The 16,483-nt window shown below is 37.3% G+C and overlaps 1 long non-coding RNA gene across 1 annotated transcript; it reads left to right on the forward strand.

The window, feature by feature from the left end:
* Positions 1-6,382: 6,382 nt before the first annotated feature.
* LOC121110754 lies at positions 6,383-12,676 on the forward strand. The gene is made up of 3 exons (XR_005859817.2): positions 6,383-9,984; positions 12,230-12,475; positions 12,556-12,676. It is a non-coding gene; the product is annotated as an uncharacterized LOC121110754 (long non-coding RNA).
* Positions 12,677-16,483: the final 3,807 nt, after the last annotated feature.

Consider the following 16,483-nt stretch of genomic DNA (forward strand, 5'->3'; position numbering starts at 1 on the left):
CTGTACTGAGGACTACACATCTGGACACAGTACTCCAGATGAGGTCTCACCAGCACAGAGAACAGAGACAGGATCAACTCCCTTCACCTGCTGGCCACACTTCTTTTAATGCAGCCCAGAATACAGTTGGTTTTCTGAGCTGTGAGGGCACATTGCTGGCTCTTATCTAGCTTGTCATCCACTAGTAGCCCCAAGTCCTTTTTTGGCCGGACTGTGCTCTATCCTTTCATCCCCCAGCTTGTACTGATAGTGGAGGTTGCCATCACTCACGTGTAAGGCCTTGGATTTGTTCAACATCATCAGGTTCTCCTGTCCACTGCTCGAGCCTGTCTAGCTCTCTGGATAGCATTCCATCCCTCAGGTGTGTTGACTGCATCACACAGCTTGATGTCATCTGCAAAGTTGCTGAAAGCGCACTCAATCGCACTGTCTTCATTGATGAAGGCATTAAAGAGCGTTGGTCACAGTACAGTACCCTGAGGGACGTCACTTGTCACTGATCTTCATCCAGACACGGAGCCACTGACCACTGCTTTCTGGGTACAATCTCACAACCAGTTCATTCGTCCACTGAAAAGTCCACCCATCAAATCCATATATTTCCAATTTAGAGTGAAGGATGTCATGGAGGACTGTGTCAAAGGCCTTACTAGAGCCTCAGTAGATGACAACAGTGTCTCTTCCCTTGCCCACTGATACAGTCATGTCACCATGGAAGAAAACTAAGTTGGTCAGGCAATAATACCACCAAAATTCTGATGCTGCTCTGGCAATGATGAGAAAATTTTGAACTTTACACTGAAGCTAAATAGAGAATAGAAAGTTGTATGTACAAAAAGACTCTCCTTGGCAGAGAAGGGAGTCAGAGAGACATATGTTAGCTTACAGCGGGGCAAATGGAAAACAGCTGGAGGAAGTCTTAGGACATGGAGACTAGTCTGTAGTTTTGTTTTGTTGCTGGTGGATTTTTTTGAGGTAAGAGTCTGGACTGTATTTTCTTTTTTTTCTCTCTATTTGACATTTTTAAATAGCATCTAGCATTAACTTCTACTGTGATCTGTTACACTCAAGAAATATATATATACACATATATATAAATATATAAGAAGGCAGGCCTACTTGGAAGCATTTCAGAGACAAAAGCAGCTTTCTTGTGTTATGGAAGGTAGAGCCACCAATTAAAGAGCTGGGTTGGTGAAAGGTTTTGTTTGTGGTTTTGTTTGTGGTTTTGTTTGTTTGTTAATACATAATATGTCTACCCACAAGATATTTCACAGGTTTAAAGCCCAGATGAGTCCTTGTATACCACTTTGTAAGGAAATATTTCATCTTTGTAGTTATGAATTAGATCTTATACAATTCAAATTTTACGTAAGAAAAATTATTATCTATGATAATTATTGCCATCTCATTACCATATCCTAGAATGAAATGCTAGATTATGGTTGACCTACTAAAATTCTGATATTAAGCTATGATTACTTCCAGTTTTCTTTGGAAAAGTCTAGGACACTGTACCAGTTCTTTCTACACTGCTGTGATAATAACCATCTCTTTTCATGCATGTTAGCATACATTTGTGAGCAAGTCACCACATGATTAACTAGATTACTGGAGTTGCTTCCTAAAATGATTTGGTTGTTCACCTCCAGTTTCCAAAATCTTGCATGGCTTTAATATAATCTGAGTTTTATCTTTTTATTTAACTATAGTACATTACGTACTTTTTAAGAGGTTTAAATTATATATCTAAAACACAAAACTTTATTAATGCCCACATGTTTCTGAGAACTGAAAGGGAAAAATACATTTCAATCACATTGTCTCACATTTTTCAGAACAGTATAATTTTGGTTGATTTAGGCAATTTTCCTGTCTATTTTTAGGAAACTGAACAAGCCAACATTTAATTAAGTTTGACACTGTATAGTTTGCCTAGCAAATATCAATTCATTTAGATTATTGTGATGACAAAGTATTGACATTCCAAAGAAAAATTTCTAAATGGTGTATTATTCCCTTTTAGAAGTATATAATGTATCATCATGTTGTGAGGTACGAAAAATTATGTTATATCAATTTTTTTAAAAAATGTAAATAAAGACCTTTAATATTAATTTCTGTGAAACGTGCGCTTTCGATTTATTGAACTTTTCTATTAACAAAATTTATCTAGAAGTTATGTTAAGCTGCATGTTAATCCATGTACATCCTTTTCATATTTTGCTTTACATTGTCTCACATATCCGTGGTATGACTGGAATATAATTTTGGATGTTTGCAATATGTTTCTGTGCATAAATTGTGTATTTTTGCTCTATTTTTTACTGCAGCATCAGTTTATCTTTTAGATTTATTTATTTATTATTATGAACATTATTTTGTCATTATACTTAACATTTGGATTAAGCTCTCTCACAGCTCTGCACATGTATTTAATTTGAAGTAGGTGAGTCCTTCCAGTAAGTTGAATGGAATTTCTGAAGTTTGAATTTAGGAGCATGATAAAATATTTTGCTGGATTAGTCTTCATAAATCAAGCAGAGTAAGGTATTACCCTGTAGGGCTAAAAAATACTATGAAATAATGAAGGTTAGACTCTTCTAAATATTCCACAGTACTTCAGTTTTACTTAGTTAAGCTGAGTAAAGCCACTCTTGAGAAGATACATTAATCAGTATTTTTCTTTTCAAATCTGTTTGACTTCTGCACACTGTCTGCATCATCTCCATTTTTACTTTTGATTTAAATTGTTTCCACATCTATTATTTTTAAAGTGTTCTGTACAATTCCTAAAAATACACTGCTCATTTTATCTGAACATACCCTATTGTGTCTTAGAGGATAAGTGCTGTCATTCCACAAAGTAAATTTTTGGCATTTGACTAAACTTCACATACACAGGGCTAGATATAATCTATATGTTTGAAACCTTGAAACATGGATAAAAATTTTACCCTGCAGACAAGATGCAAAGGCAGCTTACTTCCACAGCTCATCTGCCACAGTACAGTTTGCTCATGTTGATAGTGTTATACTAAAATTGTCTTTCCAGTTCCATTGGGTGGTGTGAACGCACATCATCAGGCAATGAGCACCCCTTAACTCCACATGCTAGGCTGAAGAAAATCAATTTGAAATCTCAAAAGATGAAGGAAGTGCAGATGGCCACTGCATATTGCCAGCTGTTCCACAACATTGGAATCTTGGAGAGGGATTTAAAAAAAAAACCAAACAAACAAGAAACTGGTTTGCAAATTGTGGCAAGCTACTGAGCTGCATCACTGCCCTATTAATTATCATGGTATGCAGAAGAGCTCAAACAAGTGGAGAAAGGAGATTTCTTCACACCTGCAGTAATCAGTAACCATGGTATGGTGGAAGCAAGAAGAGGAAGCAAATACCAGGTTTCACAGTCTTTCTCTCTGAAAATGTCAGTTCTGTAATATAAGATTCTATATGGAAAGATCTGGCTATCAGCTACATAAGGGAAGGATAATTTTCTGAGGAAAATTTTGCAATCATTGTAATTGACTCCTTACCATGCTTTCTGTGAGAGTCTGTAGCAAATACTAACATGTAACAGTTCTGCAGGGTAAGGGGCTTGCCTTCTGAAGTTTAGTGGAAATAGCATGCGTTTACAAACCAAGTGTAAAGGTCTTGCCATAGTTCCCAATCACACGATCATAACCACCCCCAAATGAAATACCTTAGACATCACACTGGTCAGTTTTTCTCAAAGCAATGGTGAAGTCTAGGTCAGAATAATCTCTTAACAGCAGCAGCAGCAGGGGGTTATGTTTACAGTCAGCATACAAGTCTGTCAATGTTATACAGCCCTGCAGCCATGGGTGTATCCCCCACCTCTACCTATAGAATAGGTAGGTACCTATATATATATGTAGATACCTATATATACCTGTTCTCTGTAAGTTTCTCTAATCCTTCTTTGAAGCTGCCTTTTATGGCAGCAAGTTCCAAACAATGATCACCAGCTGCCCAGAGAAATGCTTGCTTTAATCTCCTTTAAACTGATCTTCAAATAATTTCAAAGAGGGCCCTGGTTTTGATACTGTGGGATTTGATGAAGCCACCTTATCTGCCACCTTCATGATGCCTTGAAGGTTAAACTTATCCTTTTCAGCCTTTTCCATAGCCTGTTCAAACACAATCCCAATCTCCTCCTCAGTTTCTTCTTAAAATGGTCTAGAACTCTGGAATAAATCCCACTGAACCCTGATCTCTTGCTTACACCTTATTAATTGGATCTAATTCTTCTTCTGCATTTACTCCCTGGTGATCTAGCCCCTGAGACATATCTGCTACAGAAATGCACTGCACATGGGAATGACCCCAGTACCATCAGCAAAAAAGATCTTTCTGTTCCCATCCACTGTGTTAGGCATGCAGCCCTTGGGCAGAAGCATTTGTAAAAGTTGCCCTTGCTTCCTTGTTTGACATTGCATGTGCCAATCAGCCAACCTGGCTGGCAGTCTGGTTTGTCTACTCTATTTATTGTGACCGTGATGTTTATTCCCTCCAGGCCTTTCAGAGACACTGAACATTAACCACATCCTCTCAGGGGTAACATCAGTCTAACCAGGTGCTCTTATGTGCCTGTTGACTTTCACGTAGCTACTAGCATAAATACTTCTCTACAACCTTTTTAATTTTCAGTACCAGCAGACTGGCTCTATTTCAATTAAAGTGCAGTCTTAATAGGACTACTAATGGGTTTTAAAATCTATTACTCTCAAAGTGTTGCTGTGGAGGGTATGTGTGTCCCTCTGGCATTCTTCATCTCTTCTAACAGCAAGGGTCACACATACCATAAGGTCCCTGATGTTCTGCAGAAGCATGTAGCACCCTTCTCAAAGCACATGAATCAAGCTTTGTCAGAAAGCAAGAAAACCATGGTCTTAGAACACTGGAGCTTGTGCTCCCTTTTTTCCAAACCTTTGTTCAAAGCACACTGCTGAAGCAGCATTTTTAGTTTTGTTTGACCATTTTGTAGTTTAGCAAAATCTAGTTTTAAATAACTTCTGATTGTAGTTCCTTCTTTCTTAGTAATTACTTTTCTAATTTTAGTTTGCTTTTCCTCATGTTCTTAAAATATTTATTGCAATAAAAATGACAGTCATAAAAGCTGTCATATATATTGAGATAGCATATAATTATGTTGCTTTCTGAACAGTCAGCAAGTTAAGATGCAAAAGAATTTTTTGCTAGGGAGAGTAGGAAGAGGTTTTTTTTTTAAAAAAACAACACACTGTGCTTAGAGAACATTAAGTGACATTTAGACAGTATCATAGGAAATTCTGCAGTCTGGACAGCTTGCTGAATTTTTTCAAGTGCTTGGCAAAGCATTTGCATTGTGACTGATCCAATGTGGTTTCCAACCCCATCAAGCTTAAGGAAAGTGCCTTTCTCTAATTAAACCAAAATCTCCCCATCAATCCAGCACAGGTTTCCATTTGTTCCCAGACCAGCTTTTTTTTCTTACCCAATCAATCCTACAAAGGTCAGCAGGTGTTGAAAAAGCCTCTGAGATCCCAAGTGTTACTGCTGGGTGATTGTTTGGTGATAAGTACTTGGAGTTTCTGCAGCCTGTGGCTCCTTTCTCCTGCTGGACTTTTGGCTTTCTGGCTAAGTTCTGGTCAGCTTCCTGATCAAGTCTGTTAGTTCTTGGGCTAGCTTTAACTGTGTTAGAGCTGGTTTCTGAGGCAGGAATCATTCCACATCATGGCATATTTTGTGCTGTTGGTGTATGTGATGAAGGACTGTGAGTATCACTTATGAAAAGAGCTGGCCCAGAGTTCCTGCCCCCTTATTGGTGTCTTCTTAGGGTAACAGCTCCTCAAAAATTTGAGCAAAACTGGTGTGCAACAGATCCACAGCATTGTATGTTTATGTATGTGGCTTTTTATCTTTAATGTCCTCTTTTGTGGTTGGTTTTCCTTTTGGGCATTAGTGGGATCTATTATTTTTCTCATAATGCCCTAGATCTACAGGCTTAAGAGCAGTTCTGAGATATGTTTTTCAAAGTACGTAGAAAACAAGATTAAATTGAGAATTTTCAGCAAATGGAGTCATTACAAACATTGAGGGGAAGAATGTTGTGTTTTTTTTTAGGGGTGTCAACCTGATGTGTCTTGTGCTTTAAAAAGAGAAAACAAACCTTCTGAATTGACGGCTAACAACTTTTAAGGACGTTAACATAATTAATGCACTACAAGATCCTTGCATTGTGGGAACCATGTTTTCAATATCCTATGTGAGTAAATTCTTCTTCAAAAGCTTCTTTTTGTTTTAAGCTTGAGTATAATAGTTTTGAAGAAGTGGGAGGAAAAAAGTTTGTCAGAAACTTTTCACGTGGATGTTGAGAGTCAAGTATTTATTTTCTAAGTCTGGTTGACTTTTTAATGTCTTATTTTATGGGAGATCTACTGGCATTGTTTATTTTCAATCCATGATGAACAAACCTTAAGAGTTTAGGAATTTGAGTATGATATTCCAGACTCTAAAATTCAAATATATTTTCATAATTTATCCTGACATTTAGGGGCCTGCTATTTTTCTACATTGAGGAAGGCTCTATTATAGAAGACTTACTACTATCTTCCTCTTATTGGTGTATTTGAAAGACATCTGCAGTAGTCATTTTTTTCTTCAATATTTAAAAAACATTTTGATAAACCACTGAATTACTTACTCTATATAAGAAAAAATTCTCACTCGGAGAAAATGTAGGGGTTGATAATCCAACCAAAATTATCATCACATCTAGTGATGTGAAGGAAAATGCCCATATGGTCAAAGGAAGTAAAATATAATAATAAAACTCCCTGCATGCATACACATTTAAGATGAAGGCAAAGATTTATGCTGAGCTTCTTCATACCCTTAAAATCAACTTTTTCTATGATTCTCCCATTTAATAACTATTCTCCACAAAACATATGTGCCCTTATTTGCAGTGATACTGACCCCCTATTCAGTAATTAGATATAAAAATTTACAATGTAGCACATACTTCTTTTACGTGTGGCACTTGGCTTTTATGAACTTGGTAAAGGGCTGGTAATTGTACATAGTCCAGCTGTGAACTATTCAAACTGCTTCTCCTAAGAAAGTTCAGAAATAAATGCAGTATGGCTGTTAGCTCACCGTTATTTATGAAATCCAATTTCTTTAGGTGTCTTAAATTGTATTTTCAATAATTATGATGAGTAGATATAAAAAACATAGGGATTATGGTTTAACAGGTGTCATCTAATACCATGCTTGAGTGCTGTAAATAGCCCAAGGAGTATATTCACGTCTAATTGTCTACACTCCAGAGCACAACAGCTGCCACTTGTAGCAGATGCATCATCTGACTGACTATATTCTCCAATGTGTCGACAGGCTCTTCTGGTGCAGCTGATTATATATGATCATATTTGGCATAGCTGCATGCCCTTAATAGACACTTCTATCATTGTTCACTGAACACTGGAATACTTTAGTCAGCTGTTTATTATGCCAGCTATAATGGAGTATCAGCCAAAAAAACTTCATTAAGATTGCTGTTTACTGGACTATGTAAAATGAATCAATGACCTTAACAAACTAGTGTCCACATGTCAAAAAATGCACTACAGTGGACAGAAACAGCAGCCTTAGCCAGAATTCTTTACAGAGAGAAGGGAGCCTTTTCTAATCCTAGCTGAGCATGGGTAGTAAAAGTAATTTGACTGTAGGAAAGGTGTTCTTTTACAGTTTTCAGCATTCAGGAAGGAGCTTTTGGAAATGATTACTGTTCACCATGTACAGTGTTTGGATTTGTCTAGGTCTACTCACTTAATGAGTAGAACAAATAATAGAGTAGATTAAGGATATTTATTTTCTCTAGAATACTGCAGTGGAAGGAAAAGATCAAATCACTGACTTAACAAGGTCAAGTACAGTTTGAAATAAAAAATAATTGAATGAACAGATTTGATAGCAGAGCGATTTGGGGAAAATTGATTTTTGGAACCTGCAGTAGGTAAGTATAATGTAATTGTTTGTAGCTGTTTCAGATAGGTGTCCAGGATAGATCTCATGCCATGCAGTTTTGGTTTCCTGATTCCTAAGGATAGATTAAGACTTTCCCTTAAAATAAATAAAATATATGGGACAGAGATGAAACTTTTAGTGCCAGCTGCTAAAGAGGTAATGATAAGTAATAAAGCAGTGGTGTTTTGGAAGTAAGGTTCTAAGGACTGATAAATCAATCCTCTTCCAACTGGAGAGTGATTAATTGTAAAATCCTAGCCTGCACTGTGTGAATTTTCAGACAGTAACATTGAAGCCTTATCCACTCACAAGTGTTTGTATCTTGTTCATTCCTAGAGAATGGGGAGTCCTCTCTTTAACAGATGCAGTAGTAAGGCATGAAGATTATATTGTCATCTGGAGCACACAATCATGTTAGACCACCATGATTTCTTAAAATTAGTTAGACAAGGCTACCTGCACGAATAACTTTTATTAGTCAAATTAAGATCTCACACAAAGAACAGCTACTAAAATGTCTGTGGCTAGTGGCATACATCAATATATAGAGTACTTCAGATCTCAGTAATACAGCCTTGTGGAAGTATGAAAAGCCTTTAAAATGGTGCAAAAAGTGTGGTGGTTGGTTGGTTGGTTTGCTTTGTTTAAGTCCATTATTTTCTGCAGCTGTAAGAGGAAGAGTGGTGAGAAGATATCTTATTGAGAAAGCCCATGTTTATGTGGAAGATGAGTTTCTGATCCTAGAATGACTCTGGCTGGTAATTTAAGGAGAATGCCATATTTTAGATATATTAATATAAACACAAAGGCTCTCAGTAAGGATGCGTTAAACTATTTTGACATTTTTTTTTCCCCATATTATTACAAGTATCAAAATGCTGAATTAATTAAGAGGAATAAGAGTGCCATATGCTTATACTACAATGCACAAATACTGCACCAACACATGAAATGTATTTTCCATGCAATAACATGATTCTAAGCAGCCAAAAAGATGAATTGCCAATTTTTATATTAGACTGTTCTTAATATTGTTTTAACCTGAAATTCTGTAGATTGTTTTTTATGCTTAACACAACTTTTCAAATCAAAAACTCTTTCATGGTGACTGCATTGTTCTCAGTCACTCGGTTTGCTATGCCCTCATTGTGTTTTATCTAACAATGACAAGCACGTGAAATATTCAGATTCTACGTACTAATTATTACGAGATAAAGTTGAATTTTTGTAATTTTCTATCTTAGGAAAACTAAGGAAAGAGAATTATTAGCTGTTCACAGATTTTGTTGCAACTTCTTTTGTTCTTTTGTTGCAGTGTTCTCACCTATAATGGGAATTGAAGCCACATCAATCAAACCAAACTTACTGATGGCTTAGGCAAAAGTGTCTGATACCTGTCATGAGTGGGTAACTTCAGTTCCCAAATCTAGGAAATGCATGCTTGCAAAACTCTACCCTGAAATAGCCCAAATGACCTGTTGCAGAAGAAGGGGACAGTAGAAATACAATTGTGAAACACATTTTTCACTACCATATTCTGTGCATTATGCAATGCCTTGTTACGAAGGTTACCCTTCACTTCTGAAGTAGTTTGCATGCAGACCTAAACTGGTAACTCAGAGCAGGATCTTCTGCTTAACAGAATAGTTGTTTGTTAATGTCAGGCTCAACTACTGTCAAATGATGCTGACTGCAATTCTAGTCAAAATCAAATTTTGTCTGCCTTGTGTAATGCCATTTGCACTAGCAGGAAGGCATCACAATAGTGCATCCAAAACTGTAGAGTCACAAAGAGAATAGAACTCTGAGGTTCCAAAGGAATGTTTGATCTTGAACTTTTTGGCTATGTGTTTAATTTTCTCCCATAGTCAGTACAGTGTCAGTACTCTTTGCAAATGTGAACTAGCTCTGCATCCAAATGTGTGTTTTTAAAGCTCTGCATCAGTACGTACATCTTGCTGATATAAATCTACCAGAGGCATTACTTCATGATAAGTAATGCTGAAGTATATATACATTATTTTCATGAGCCTGTGCTTTTACCTACTGATTACATTTTGTTTTGTACAAGTTTTGATTATATACTTTGTAACTGACTCTGAAAACTCCCCCTTTGCCTCAGGCCTTTCCCTTTTCTATAGCGTTAAAACAGTCTCTCTGCTAATGTCTAGCAGATAACTCAGATGCAAGGAAAGATAAATTCTGACCACAAGCATTCCCCTTAATACTTTTCCTGCTGTTCTTCAGATTTATCATTCATCAGCCTACTGTGAACCTATTCACAGTCATCGTAGTCACTAGAAAATTTTACCAGTGCTTAATGAATATTACTGTTCAAAATCTTACCTTGCTTACAGGTCTAATTGCTATGGCTCTACTTTTTTCTTTAAATCTTGACAAAAGCATTCTTTTGACCAGTTTCAATTTTCCATAAATATTCTGCCAAGTTGTGATTATAACAAAAATAGAAGATGAAAGAATGTTTCAACAGTTGAATTTCATTGAGACTTTTCTGATTTTCCCACCAATTCTGTATCCTTCATTTCTGTGTTTCTTCTCTAAATATTCTTCTGTCATGCTTCTGATTTTGTGAAGTTGGTGTTAATTCTATCACTAACTAGAGATAAGAAAGAAAATTTCACATTTTTACTCGTGGTTACTGAGACCTTCTTGGAAGGCCTAAGGTTGCTCTATATCTGACCTGGGGAGATGTATTCTAGACATAACAGCACTGGTGTTATGGCTGTTATTTGGCATTTCTTCTCTGATTTTTATATGTAAGGATATTCACTGGTCAGCATTCTTAATCCTAATTTCCATAACCTGTTCAGATACACTATTCCTTTCCCTCTTTTTGTTCTTAAAGATATTACTTTTTATTTTCTCTATAAAATGTATGTATTTTTGAATAGGTTCATGTTACAAAATGATTTAAATAGAAACGTAATTTTGTCCTGAGGTTTGAGAGAAGCCTTCAGATATCAGAGTTGTGCTATCATATGTTGATAGACATGTTTATTTTAATTCTGCTCTCAGATATGTCTGCATAAGGGAGAAGTTTAGAATTAGTTGGTTAATTGTAATGGCTGTCATAAATAAATGATCCTACCTCATTCCTTTGTGGGTCATCTTATTCAGTACTGTAAACACCTTTACTTCCTGTAATTTGCAGTAAAGAACAAATTTAAAGCTGTCTTGTGGGCAGGTAAATAATCTATACCATTTCCATGAAAATTCTTCTCATTGTCTCTTTTATTGAGTTTTGTCTGCGTCTGCATATGACACTGTATAATCATTCTTGGCTTCTCAAAAAAATTTATCTTCCCTCAAGACAGGAAGCAGGATTCTGTTCAGCATATTTCGGTGCTGTGATTGTTCTGGTCCATATTAATTCTGGATACGTATATTTAAAAGACCAAGCTTTTATCACTCAATGGCTATGGATATGCCCTTTAATGGTTCTTTCATATATAGAGTTGTTTCGGGTTTTTTGTTTGTTTGTTTTTCTTGCATCCTACCTGTGTCAGACAGCTGAGGTGTCTCAATATATTCACACTGTAAACTTCTCAAAGTATTTGCCAATACTCACTGTTCTCAAACTCAATTCGGAGCAGCTCAGATCTGTCACAGAATACTAGATAAACCTTTTGTCTCAGGGAGATACACTCATCAATATGATATTCTTTTGAGACAATCAGATCAGGCTATGGATGCACTTATATTAAGTTACTTTACACTCTTAGTACAGTTCCTGTGCTGTCCTCTAGTTTTCATGCTCAGTCATTTCATGCTTGTTTTTTTTTTTTTTTTCCCCCAAATTCATTTCCGATAACAGTGTATCCCTTAAAGAGAGGAGATTATCTTGTCTAAGTAATGAAAGAGCGTAAGTCTTATCTCAAGTCATTAGCTTACAGGGAATATTTTCCCTTTAAGATATGCCAAACTGTAAGGGCAAACACTAAGGAAATTAGAAACTTCTCTATGGCAACAGGTGAAGTTCTTCTACTTTTAGCTAACTGTCAATCTCCTCTAACACGGAGGAGAAAACCAGTCAAAAAATTGTTGCTTGAAAACTACTGGAAGAATTGAGGCATTCAAAAGATCTCTGATCAGGGAAAGGGAGTCAGGGAAAAAGCACTCGGGAAGAAAAAAAATCATCAGACTGTTACCTCTTGTTTGCCTTTTACAGCTCAGTGTCTTTGAGAGTAGCCTGATGGATAGACTGATTGCTAGAAATGCTTAGGAAGTGCCAGCAAAGGTGCAATACTTCTGGATCCAGCAGATTTTGAGAAGAGTACAAACACTGCATTAGCTTTTGGTGGAATCTGAAATAAATGAAACAGTTCAGAAAAGGAGGCGTTGATTGAAATATGTGTTCAGCTGTTCTGGGAACGGTGATCAGAGAGCCACAATATTTGTCATCAGAATGTGCCAAGTAGGTCACTTGAATGGTTTGTTTTTTAGTGGGTTTGTTGTTTGGGGGGATTTTTTTATTTTATTTTTTATTTTTTTTAGTTCAAGGGAAGGAACCATAATGCAATGAAACATTTGGCATTTGACAGAGGTGTCTGTCCAGATGGAAGTCTCAAAGATTCTCTGCTTTCTACACCCACAATAAAAAGTTGACACTGAGTAATGATTAGAGATTTTTTTTAATTTTACAGTGGCACACTTCAGCTTCTTGAGTAATGTAGTCTGTTGTAGTCTGTGGGCATGTGTTAATAACACCTCTGCCTTTAATATCAACCTCATGTGTAAACATTTCTGCAGTACTGTGACCATTTTGGTCAAGCTTATGTACTCTCAAGCCAAGAGCTCACTGAATTTGGAAATTGATGAAGTTTAAAATTCCCATTTCACCTGTACAAGTAAGCTAGTGGTAGATCTCAAGCTATGGCATGACTCAGGAAGGAATTGTAAGTTTTCCTTGAAATATCCTACCATGTGCAAGGAACAGTGCACCACATACTAGGAGAAAATGAGGAAAGATCTGAGGTTGTCCAAACTATTAATGTGTAAAAAAGGAGGAAAAGGTTGCAGCAGGCTTACCAGAAGAGAAGACAGAACAAACTCTGAGCTTAGTGTTGACCTCAAGTGGCTCACTATGTTTAACTCTGTCATGGTGAATTAGGTTCCCATAGCTGTTTGGAAAGCAGCAGAGGGATTTGTTTTTGACAGTGGTCATCCCTCAGATTAGAGATACTGGTCTTAATGAACCATGCAAAACCCAACACTGGACAGATTTAAGCAGCCAATATAACAATAAACAAGGAAGTGCTGCAATTTAATGTTTCTGCCTGCTTGAATACCGTCCATTTAATATCCTTTCTTTGAGCCATCTTAAGTTATATACACAAGCAGGATGTTTTCTGGGTTCTGCTATCCCAAAGATGGGGAGAGAAAGAAAGAAACAAGCAGTATTTTATGTATTTTTACAAGCAGTTTTAAATATTACACAGCAATGATACTAGACTCACATAGAAATTCAAGATTAGTTAAGATTAACTGATTTTAAATTTTGTGCATATGACTTCAGACTTCACAATAGAGTGCATGGCTAAGAAATGTGTTGAGAGTCAAGCTGAATAGTTACCAGAGTGTGTTTTGGCTATTTGAAATAGCAGAACAAGAAAATATGGATTGAAACAGCATAGAAGGAACAGTTCTTCTGGCTTGAAAAGCTCAATCTAGTTCTAAATGGGTTGCATCTTATGCTCATGTACTTGCATCAAAGCTTTACTTCTGTCATTTATACTTGACAATCTGCATTGAAAAAGGACTAGTGTGTTTATCATATGGCAAGACAGTACGACAGATCCACAGGACAGCAGCACCTCCTCAGAAGTTATCCATTCTAGATAGTTTGCTACTTCACAGAGGCTTTTAAAGTTTTCTGTACTGATGTGCAGCTTACACTAATTTTGTCAGGATATTCAAAACCACCCTGTCTTACTGAAGTAACAACACATTCCTTTCAGCAGAGCTTTCATTGTGCAATGCATTGCATGTTGTAGCAACCACAGAGGTATTTCCCCTGCTGAGATCATGAGCCATCACTACATGCTGCTCAACCATCCAATTTGCTGCTCTCTCAGCAGCTTGCACCCCAGGGTGTACCTGCTGAGGAGCTGGAGGGTGCATTCCACATAGCTCTAGGAAAAGCCTCTTTTAAAGGTCTGAAGTGATGGGGGTGTGTTGCAGGTTGACATCACAGATCTGTGCACATAGCAAGGCGTTAAGATGCTGGGTTTGTTGTGAAGAGGTTTTCAGAAATCATTTACAGAGACTGTTTTCTCCACATGCTGTCATCCTGCTCCTTTGCTGTCTCCAACTCTTTGTGTGGGTTTTCAAGTACAAAGTATTCTCTCTCTCTCCTGAGCAGGCTCAGGAGTGCTGAAACTGTTCAGAGCCTGGGTTTTCAAAGTTTGGAGCATGGGATTCAAAACAAAAGAAATAAACAAAAAAATGCACACAAGAAACTGGGATGGAGGAAAAGGACTGTGGGAATATGACATCCCATTTCTGCTGCTGAGGAGGTGTCACAACCTGCCTTAGTTCTCCATAGCACATTCTCTCTGCAGCACCTGGACTACAGAGGTCTTACTTTGCAAGGTAAAGCACCACGAGTGAGCTAGCTGAGATAAATCCTAAGATGGTAGCAACTTCTATAGGGAAATGAACCTTTGAAGCTGGCAAACAGCACCAGGGTGGTAGCAACTCTACTGTCTGCAGTAGAGTTAGCTTGTACAGAGACAATGCTGCCCCACAATGCCTGGTGCAAACAGACTGTAGGGCTGTTGCTGCAGTACCTCACATAGTACTGAAATTGTCAGAAGTGCTCTCTGGGCACAGGCAGATCTGTGTGAATCCAGACTGCCTGGCACAGCTCTGTCAAGGAGAATGTGCTGGATATTTCCCAGTAGAGCTTTATAGTTTATGTAAGATTTTAATCTTGTTTCTTCCATATAGTCTCACATTCCTTTACTTAGTCTATCTACACTCTGTACGTGTTTTTAGCTAATCAGAATTGCAATAATATTTGTAGGTCATGGACCTCCTATTTTTTTTTTTTAACTTGCCAAATGGTTTGTAAAAAAACAAAACAAAACAAAAAAACAAAGCAACAACAACAAAACAGTTTTCCTCTGCTGAATGCTGGTGCTCCTCCCTGTCTTCCTCTGAAGCAGACCTGGGTGGTTCCATCAGCCTAGCAGTGTTTCTCCAGGATGCCTGGCTTCTCAGCTGATAGGAGGCCTGAATAAACAGTTCTTGGATCACTGAAATAACCTGGTCCTCATGCAACCCACCTGTCAGACCATTGGCTGAGCTGCTTCCTTCTCAGATCTCCTTGATGGGAGAGAAGGCATGTTGCTCATTTTCCCCAGGTGCTTGGCTTTGTTGTTGGCTGTCTTCCTCAGTTATCTGAAGAGGGCTGGAGTGGTTTCCCAGCTGCTGGGCTACCTGTCTGCTGGGGAGTAGGAGATGTCCTACATTTGCTGGATTCATTAATTGCAACCTCCCTGGGGCTATCCAGAAAGCCAGGCAGCTCAGCTGGTGGCCACCCACCTGGTGAGCTCTGTACGCAAGCTACTGGTTGCCAAGGGTTTGGCTGAAGATCTTGAGTTTAATGAACTTGGTGCATGCTTATTGTGAGAGCTCTCTGGGTTTACCACCTTTAGGTTTTGAGGATGCACTTCTGCATTTATTCTCTTACATGTAATACGTAATCATTCTAATGACTTCTGTTCTCTTTTGATCTGACAAAATGAAAATTGTCTTGTCAAGGTAGCTCATTAAGTTCTGTACTTTATGTATTTCAGTTGTTGTACAAATAATACTGAGTGACACTGAAAGCTAAATTTCAGCTGCAACCTTCAGTGCTGGCTGCAAATGGGGGAAAGCACCACTCTACAGGAGTCAGGTTTTTTTTCAGATTGTGGTTGTGGCAGGAATATGAGAGCAGGCTAGATAGGTAAATATATATATGTAACTAGTAGGAAAAAATGAAACAAGGGGTATTTGTTTTGGTTTTTTGTGATACTTTTTTTTTGAGTGATTATATTTTGTGAAAAGGGTGATTATAAAATGTGCATATTTGGTAGATAAAAGTGATAAATCAGAAAGTATTTGAAGAAAAAGCACCTTGTTTTTATTTATAGACATTACCATTTCTGTAATATTTAGAAATCTTTAGAAGTAATATTTAAAAACCTTGTCATACTTAGAAATTGTATAATTTGATAGATAAATCTTTCCTTACAATAAAGATATAAAAAGTTGCTGTAACTTTGAGATCCTAAATACTTGGATATAGATAGATAGGTATCTATTGAGAGACAGATACATACATTGAGTTAGATATCAAATTTTTATCCAGTAAGATAGATGTGAATTTTCCCCCATCCATTTAGAAAATTTCAGTATACTTTCATCCAATTTGTAA

This window comes from Gallus gallus, chromosome 4, assembly GCF_016699485.2.
Source record: "Gallus gallus isolate bGalGal1 chromosome 4, bGalGal1.mat.broiler.GRCg7b, whole genome shotgun sequence".
NCBI classification, from domain to species: Eukaryota; Metazoa; Chordata; class Aves; order Galliformes; family Phasianidae; genus Gallus; species Gallus gallus.